Source organism: Pristiophorus japonicus, chromosome 21, assembly GCF_044704955.1.
Source record: "Pristiophorus japonicus isolate sPriJap1 chromosome 21, sPriJap1.hap1, whole genome shotgun sequence".
Lineage (NCBI taxonomy): Eukaryota > Metazoa > Chordata > Chondrichthyes > Pristiophoridae > Pristiophorus > Pristiophorus japonicus.
In genome coordinates this window covers 48090285-48097033 of record NC_091997.1, presented here as the reverse complement: position 1 = coordinate 48097033, position 6749 = coordinate 48090285, and positions in this window count along the sequence as shown.

Below are 6749 nucleotides of genomic sequence, written 5' to 3'. Positions count from 1 at the left end.
GGCCCTCATATTTTTTGGCCCTTAACTTTAGGCCCTAATTTGTATATCATTAACCCTAAATCTTTGTCACAAGGTTTGAGCAGTAAGCAATATCATATATAACTGCATAATTATATCTTGAGGTGCAAAATATTGCATCCTTACTGCTCAAAGTGTATAAAATTCAACAATTGTCGATGAGATCAAGGATGCAGGGTACTTTTCAGTGCCTGTAGACTCCACACCAGACGTGTCACAGACCGATCAGCTCAGTTATTTTGCGTTAGGTGCTACCCAGCGGGCCAGTGGAACGTTTCATGATCCTCATAAGCATCACCAGCCACACAGGAGAGAAACTTGCCTCATACCAACTTGACTTTCTCACCGAAAATGGTATTGACTTCAGTCTTTGTCGTTGCCAAAGCAATGATAATGCCTCGATTATGAGTGGTCAATATTCAGGGATGCAGGCAAAGATCAAAATGCTTTGGTTGATTCCATACCATGCGCAGCACACTCACTAAATCGTGTGGCCAGTCTGCTGTGGGCTGTTGCCTTGAAACAGTTTCAGTTTTTGGATTTGTCCAAGAATTATATAATTTTTTCACTGCATCAACCAGCCGTTGCAAGATTCACTACCAAAGGGATATCTAGTGCCCAAAACTCTCTCCGGGAAATGGTGGAGTGCCATCTCTGAATATGTGAAGGCACTCATTCTGGGATATTGCAACATCCTAAAGTCCCTCGAGAGAATCAATGATAATGAATCTCAAAAGACAACAAGACGAAAAGATGCAAAGATACTGAGCGATGCAATGCATAACTTAGAGTCAGGTATTTTGTGTGAAGTCTGGAGTGATATACTTCAACCATTCAACAGATGCAGTCGAAGTTTGCAAAGTGCCCAAATTGACCTTTCCACTGCTGTAAACTTACTGAGGAGTCTTGGAACTGTTCTTCACCAAATGCGGGACAGTTTTGATGAGTACGAGGCTCAGGGGTTGCAAGGACAGTGAACCAGGAGTATAAGTCAGCCAAACGCCGCAAAAGCCAAAGACATGTGAAGACGCAACTTCACCCACATTCAGCGACAATGAAGCCTTCAGAGTTAATACATTCCTCACAATCATTGACAAACTGAAGAGTGCATTAGAATATCGAATCAAGGCCTATGGCAATATTGACAAGACCTTTAGTATTCTCGCAAATATATTCCAGTGAGGAGGAAAGGTTGTAAGAGAAAAGAAAGCCATCCGTGGCTAACTAAAGAAATAGAGGACGGTATCCAATTAAAAACAAGGGCATACAAAGTGGCCAAAACTAGTGGGAGGACAGAAGACTGGGAAGCTTTTAAAAGACAGCAAAGAACGACTAAAAAAATTATTAAGAAAGGGAAGATAGACTATGAAAGTAAACTAGCGCAAAATATAAAAACAGATAGCAAGAGTTTCTATAGGTGTATAAAAAGGAAAAGGGTGGCTAAAGTAAATGTTGGTCCCTTAGAGGACGAGACAAGGGAATTAGTAATGGGGAACATGGAGATGGCAGAAACTCTGAACAAATATTTTGTATCAGTCTTTACGATAGAGGACACTAACAATATTCCGACAGTGGATAGTCTAGGGGCTAAAGCGGGGGGAGGAACTTAACACAATCACAATCACTTAGGAGGTGGTACTCAGTAAGATAATGGGACTAAAGGCAGATAAATCCCCTGGACCTGATGGCTTGTATTCTCGGGTCTTAAGAGAAGTAGTGGCAGGGATAGCGCATGCATTGGTTGTAATTTACTAAAATTCCCTGGGTTCTGGGGAGGTCCCAGCAGATTGGAAAATTGCAAATGTAACGCCCCTATTTAAAAAAGGAGACAGAAAAAAAGCAGGAAACTATAGACCAGTTAGCCTAACATCTGTGGTTGGGAAAATGTTGGAGTCCATTATTAAAGAAGCAGTAACAGGACATTTGGAAAAGCAAAATTCAGTCAGGCAGAGTCTGCATGGATTTATGAAGGGGAAGTCATGTTTGACAAATTTGCTGGAGTTCTACTAGGATGTAACCAACGTGGATAAAGGGGAATCAGTGGATGTGGTGTATTTGGACTTTCAGAGGCATTTGACAAGGTGCCATATAAAAGGTTACTGCATAAGATAAAAGTTCACGGGGTTGGGGTAATATATTAGCATGGATAGAGGATTGGCTAACTAACAGAGAACAGAGAGTTGGGATAAATGGTTCATTTGCTGGTTGGCAACCAGTAACTAGTGGGGTGCCGCAGGGATCAGTGCTGGGACTCCAACTATTTACAATTTATATTAACGACTTGGAAGAAGGGACTGAGTGTAACGTTGCCAAGTTTGCTGACGATACAAAGATGGGAGGAAAAGCAATGTGTGAGGAGAACTCAAAAAATTTGCAAAAGGACATAGACAGGCTAAGTGAGTGGGCAAAAATTTGGCAGATGGAGTATAATGTTGGAAAGTGTGAGGTCATGCACTTTGGCAGAAAAAAATCAAAGAGCAAGTTATTATTTAAATGGAGAAAGATTGCAAAGTGCCGCAGTACAGCGGGACCTGGGGGTACTTGTGCATGAAACACAAAAGGATAATATGCAGGTACAGCAAGTGATCAGGAAGATCAATGGTATCTTGGCCTTTATTGCAAAGGGGATGGAATATAAAAGCAGGGACGTCTTACTACAGCTATATAAGGTATTGGTGAGGCCACACCTGGAATACTGCGTGCAGTTTTGGTTTCCATATTTCCGAAAGGATATACTTGCTTTGGAGGCAGTTCAGAGAAGGTTCACTAGGTTGATTCCGGAGATGAAGGAGTTGACTTATGAGGAAAGGTTGAGTAGGTTAGGCCTCTACTCATTGAAATTCAGAAGAATGAGAGGTGATCTTATCGAGACGTATAAGATTATGAGGGGGCTTGACAAGGTGGATGCAGAGAGGATGTTTCCACTGATGGGGGAGACTAGAACTAGAGGGCACGATCTTAGAATAATCGGTCGCCCATTTAAAACAGAGATGAGGAGAAATTTCTTCTCTGAGGGTTGGAAATTTGTGGAATTCGCTGCCTCAGAGAACTGTGGAAGCTGGAACATTGAATAAATTTAAGACAGAAATAGACAGTTTCTTAAACGATAAGGGGATAAGGGGTTATGGGGAGTGGGCAGGGAGGTGGAGCTGAGTCCATGATCGGATCAGCCATGATCTTATTGAATGGTGGAGCAGGCTCGAGGAGCCATATGGCCTACTCCTGTTCCTATTTCTTATGGTCTTATGTTCTTATGTTCTTAAATTGTTTACATAATAGGTCCAGCTCCCAAGTCTGTGAAGATATCAGATGCTTATGTCAGAAATATCCAGATGATCTGAGGCCAAGAGAAACCAGTCTTTGTTTGAAGAGACGGATTCAGAGAAAGTTTTGTTTGATATCGCAGTTTAAGCAAGGCAGAAACCAATCTCTGCTTGAACTGTACGCTGTCTTTGCTGTTTGTTTAATGTACATAGCTTTGATTTTTGTAACGTGTTTGTCACAGTCAAGGCCAGGAATTTACCTGTCTTTGTTTGAAAATATGTATTCAGAGAATGTTTTGTTTGATATCACAGTTTAAAGCCAGGGAGAAACCATTCTCTGTTTGAACTGTATGCTGTTTTTTTTAAATGTACATAGCTTTGATTTTGTCAGTTGTTAAATTTGGATCAATATTTGTTTGATGATTTTATGAATTGTATGCAATATATAGGACATATATAGGCCCTTCCCTCCTATTAGCCTTCAGACCCTCACAGCCTTAATCTGGCACTACTTCTGCGGTCAATTACTGTCTCAGCTCATACAGGATCAACATATTGGAGGACTTCCCGCTCCCCACCGCACCCCCCCGCCCCGCACATGGAACCAAACCGTTACAAGAATGAGTGGCTTCAAAAATGAAATAAAGCTATTCTACTCAAAATCAGACTATAACAATTGTGTCAGCTGTGGCTCAGTGGGTAGCACTCTCGCCTCTGAGTCAGACAGTTGCAGGTTCAAGTTCTACTCTGGAGACTTGAGAACAAAATCTAGGCTGATGCTCCAGTGGAGTGCTGCACTATTGGTAGTGCTGTCTTTTGGATGAAACCTTAAACTGAGACCCTGCCTGCTCTCTCAGGTGGATGTAAAGGATCCCATGGCACTAATTTGAAGAAGAGCAGGAGGAGTTATCACCGGTGCCCTAGCCAATATTTATCCCTCAATCAACATAACAATTACTTGGATTTGCTGATAGTGGGAGCTTGCTGTGCACAAATTGGCTGCCGTGTTTCTCTGCATTGCAACAGTGATTACATTTTAAAAGTACTTTGTTTACTACAAAGCTTTTGCACTGTCTTGAGGTTGTGAAAGGTGTTATATAAATTCAAATTCTTTCTTTCTTAAGGGAGGAGCAGTGAAATGTGTTTACTTAATTGCTGAAGTTAGTGTGGCCCTGCTGTACTGATCTCTGACCGATGTTCCCTGTGAGCTGCACGACTGCCCAGCTGTTTGCTCTCCCACAGCCGCCGCACTGACTTTAAATGGGAAAAACTGCGCATGCGCAGGAGTTTGAATGAGCTGCACTGCCTGTTAAAGGGGCCGCGCACCCAAAACAAAACTTAACAGGGACATTGCTTCTGACTCCATCACCATCACAATCCCCTTCATAAAATCAATTACTAGCATTTCTCAAAGGCACCCTAACATCCTCTTGTCTCTCTCATTTGTCAATTTCTGTTATTTCTGTTTCTTGATTTTTTTTGTAACTGTTCAGCATACAGTTTAATGTTGCCGATATGGGTGGATGAAAAAGAGAGAAAGAAAGACATGCATTTATAGAGCACTTTTTACAACCACCGGACGTCTCAAAGTGCTTTACAGCCAATGAAGTACTTTTGGAGTGTAGTCACTGTTGTAATGTGGGAAATGCTGCAGCCAACTTGCGCACAGCAAGCTCCCACAAACAGCAATGTGATAATCACCAGATAATCTGTTTTTTTGTTATGTTGATTGAAGGATAAATATTGGCCGGGACACTGGGGATAACTCCCCTGCTCTTTATCGAAATAGAGCCATGGGATCTTTAACATCCACTTGAGAGAGCAGACGGGGCCTCGGTTTAACATCTCATCCGAAAGATGGCATCTCCAACAGTGCAGCACTGCGCTGGAGTGTCAGCCTAGATTTACGTGCTCAAGTTGCTGGGGTTGCCCACAACATTCTGACTCAGAGGCGAGTGTGCTACCCACTGAGCCACAGCTGACGCTGGTCCCTTAATGTGCTCGGATGACATTCCATTCTGTTTTTTGGGGGGAGGGATACCCCATTTCAAATAAACAGGTTGACAGCTGCCTTAAAATAATGGCGAAAGGAACATAAGACAAACACGTCAGATCATTATCCATGAATATTGAGAACTGTAATTTCTGGGCTCTTGTCAATGCCGATAACCTCTGAAGGGAGTGGGAGGAAGAGCCACTGAGACCAACAATGCGAGGGAGTGCGGGCACTCAGCACCAGCTGTCGGTCTGAAGATGTTCGAGCCCTGGAAGAGTTTAGAATGGGAAACGGTCATTTTTCTCCATTGAAGATCATCTCCGGGATAGTTCTCCTTCGAGCAGGGAAGGTTCAGAGGAGTTTTAATAGAGGTGTTCAAAATCATGATAGACTTTGATCGTGTAGGTAGAGAGAGACTTTCCACTGGCCAGAGTGTCGGTAACCAGTGGACTCAGATTTAAGATACTGGTTGGACCTTCCTCCCATGGCACAGGTCAGGTCCCGAGGGTGCCAACTAAAGGAGGTTCAACCTGTAATTGGCAAAAGAAGGCTGTGGAGGCCAAGTCATTGAATATATTTAAGAGGGAGATAGATAAATTTCTACAAACAAAAGGCATCAAGGGGAATGGGAAAAAGCGGGAATATGGTATTGAGATAGAGGATCAGCCATGATCATATTGAATGGCGGTGCAGACTCGAAGGGCCGAATGGCCTACTGCTCCTATTTTATATGTTTCTATCCGGCACCACCCCTCGTCCGGCATGATTCCGGTGGCTGGGTATTGGACCTCCACCCCAACACTGGGGCCGCTCCGACACTCGGCCCACCGAGGGCTCGCCGACACTTCGGGCCTGCCTGTGTCGCTGACCTCCTCCCCCCCCATCCCAACCTTGGGCCGTCTCCACCCCCCACCCCTCCCCCACCCCCCCTGGACCGCTGACCTCCACTCATCCGGCAAAATCCCTTATTCGGCACAATAAGGGAGGTTCAACCTGCAATTGGCAAAAGGATCAGAGGGGAGATGAGGAGAATTAATTTTTAATTGTTGTAATCTGGAATACACTGCCTGAAAGGGTGGTGGAAGCAGATTCAATAGTAACTTCGAAAAAGGACGTGGATATAGACTTGAAATGGAAACATTTTCAGGGATATGGGGAAAGAGCGGATGAGTGGGACTAATTGGATTGCTCTTTCAAAGAGCCGGCATGGGCACAATGGGCCCAACGGCCTCCTTCTATGCTGTATTATTCTATCGGATTATCCAAGTCAGTTATATCGGTAATGTGTTTGCCTCTAATACCTTGCCTGGAATATATTTTCAACTATTTACTCTTGGAGTGGGACGTCTTTTTTAATACCTTTTTAAAATTCACTGTATTCTCATTTAAAGTTAGCTCCTCTCGTCCTATTGGCCTGGTTACCTTGAATTAATATTCTGGGTTTGCCGCATCTATATTGTTCAATGCTTTTC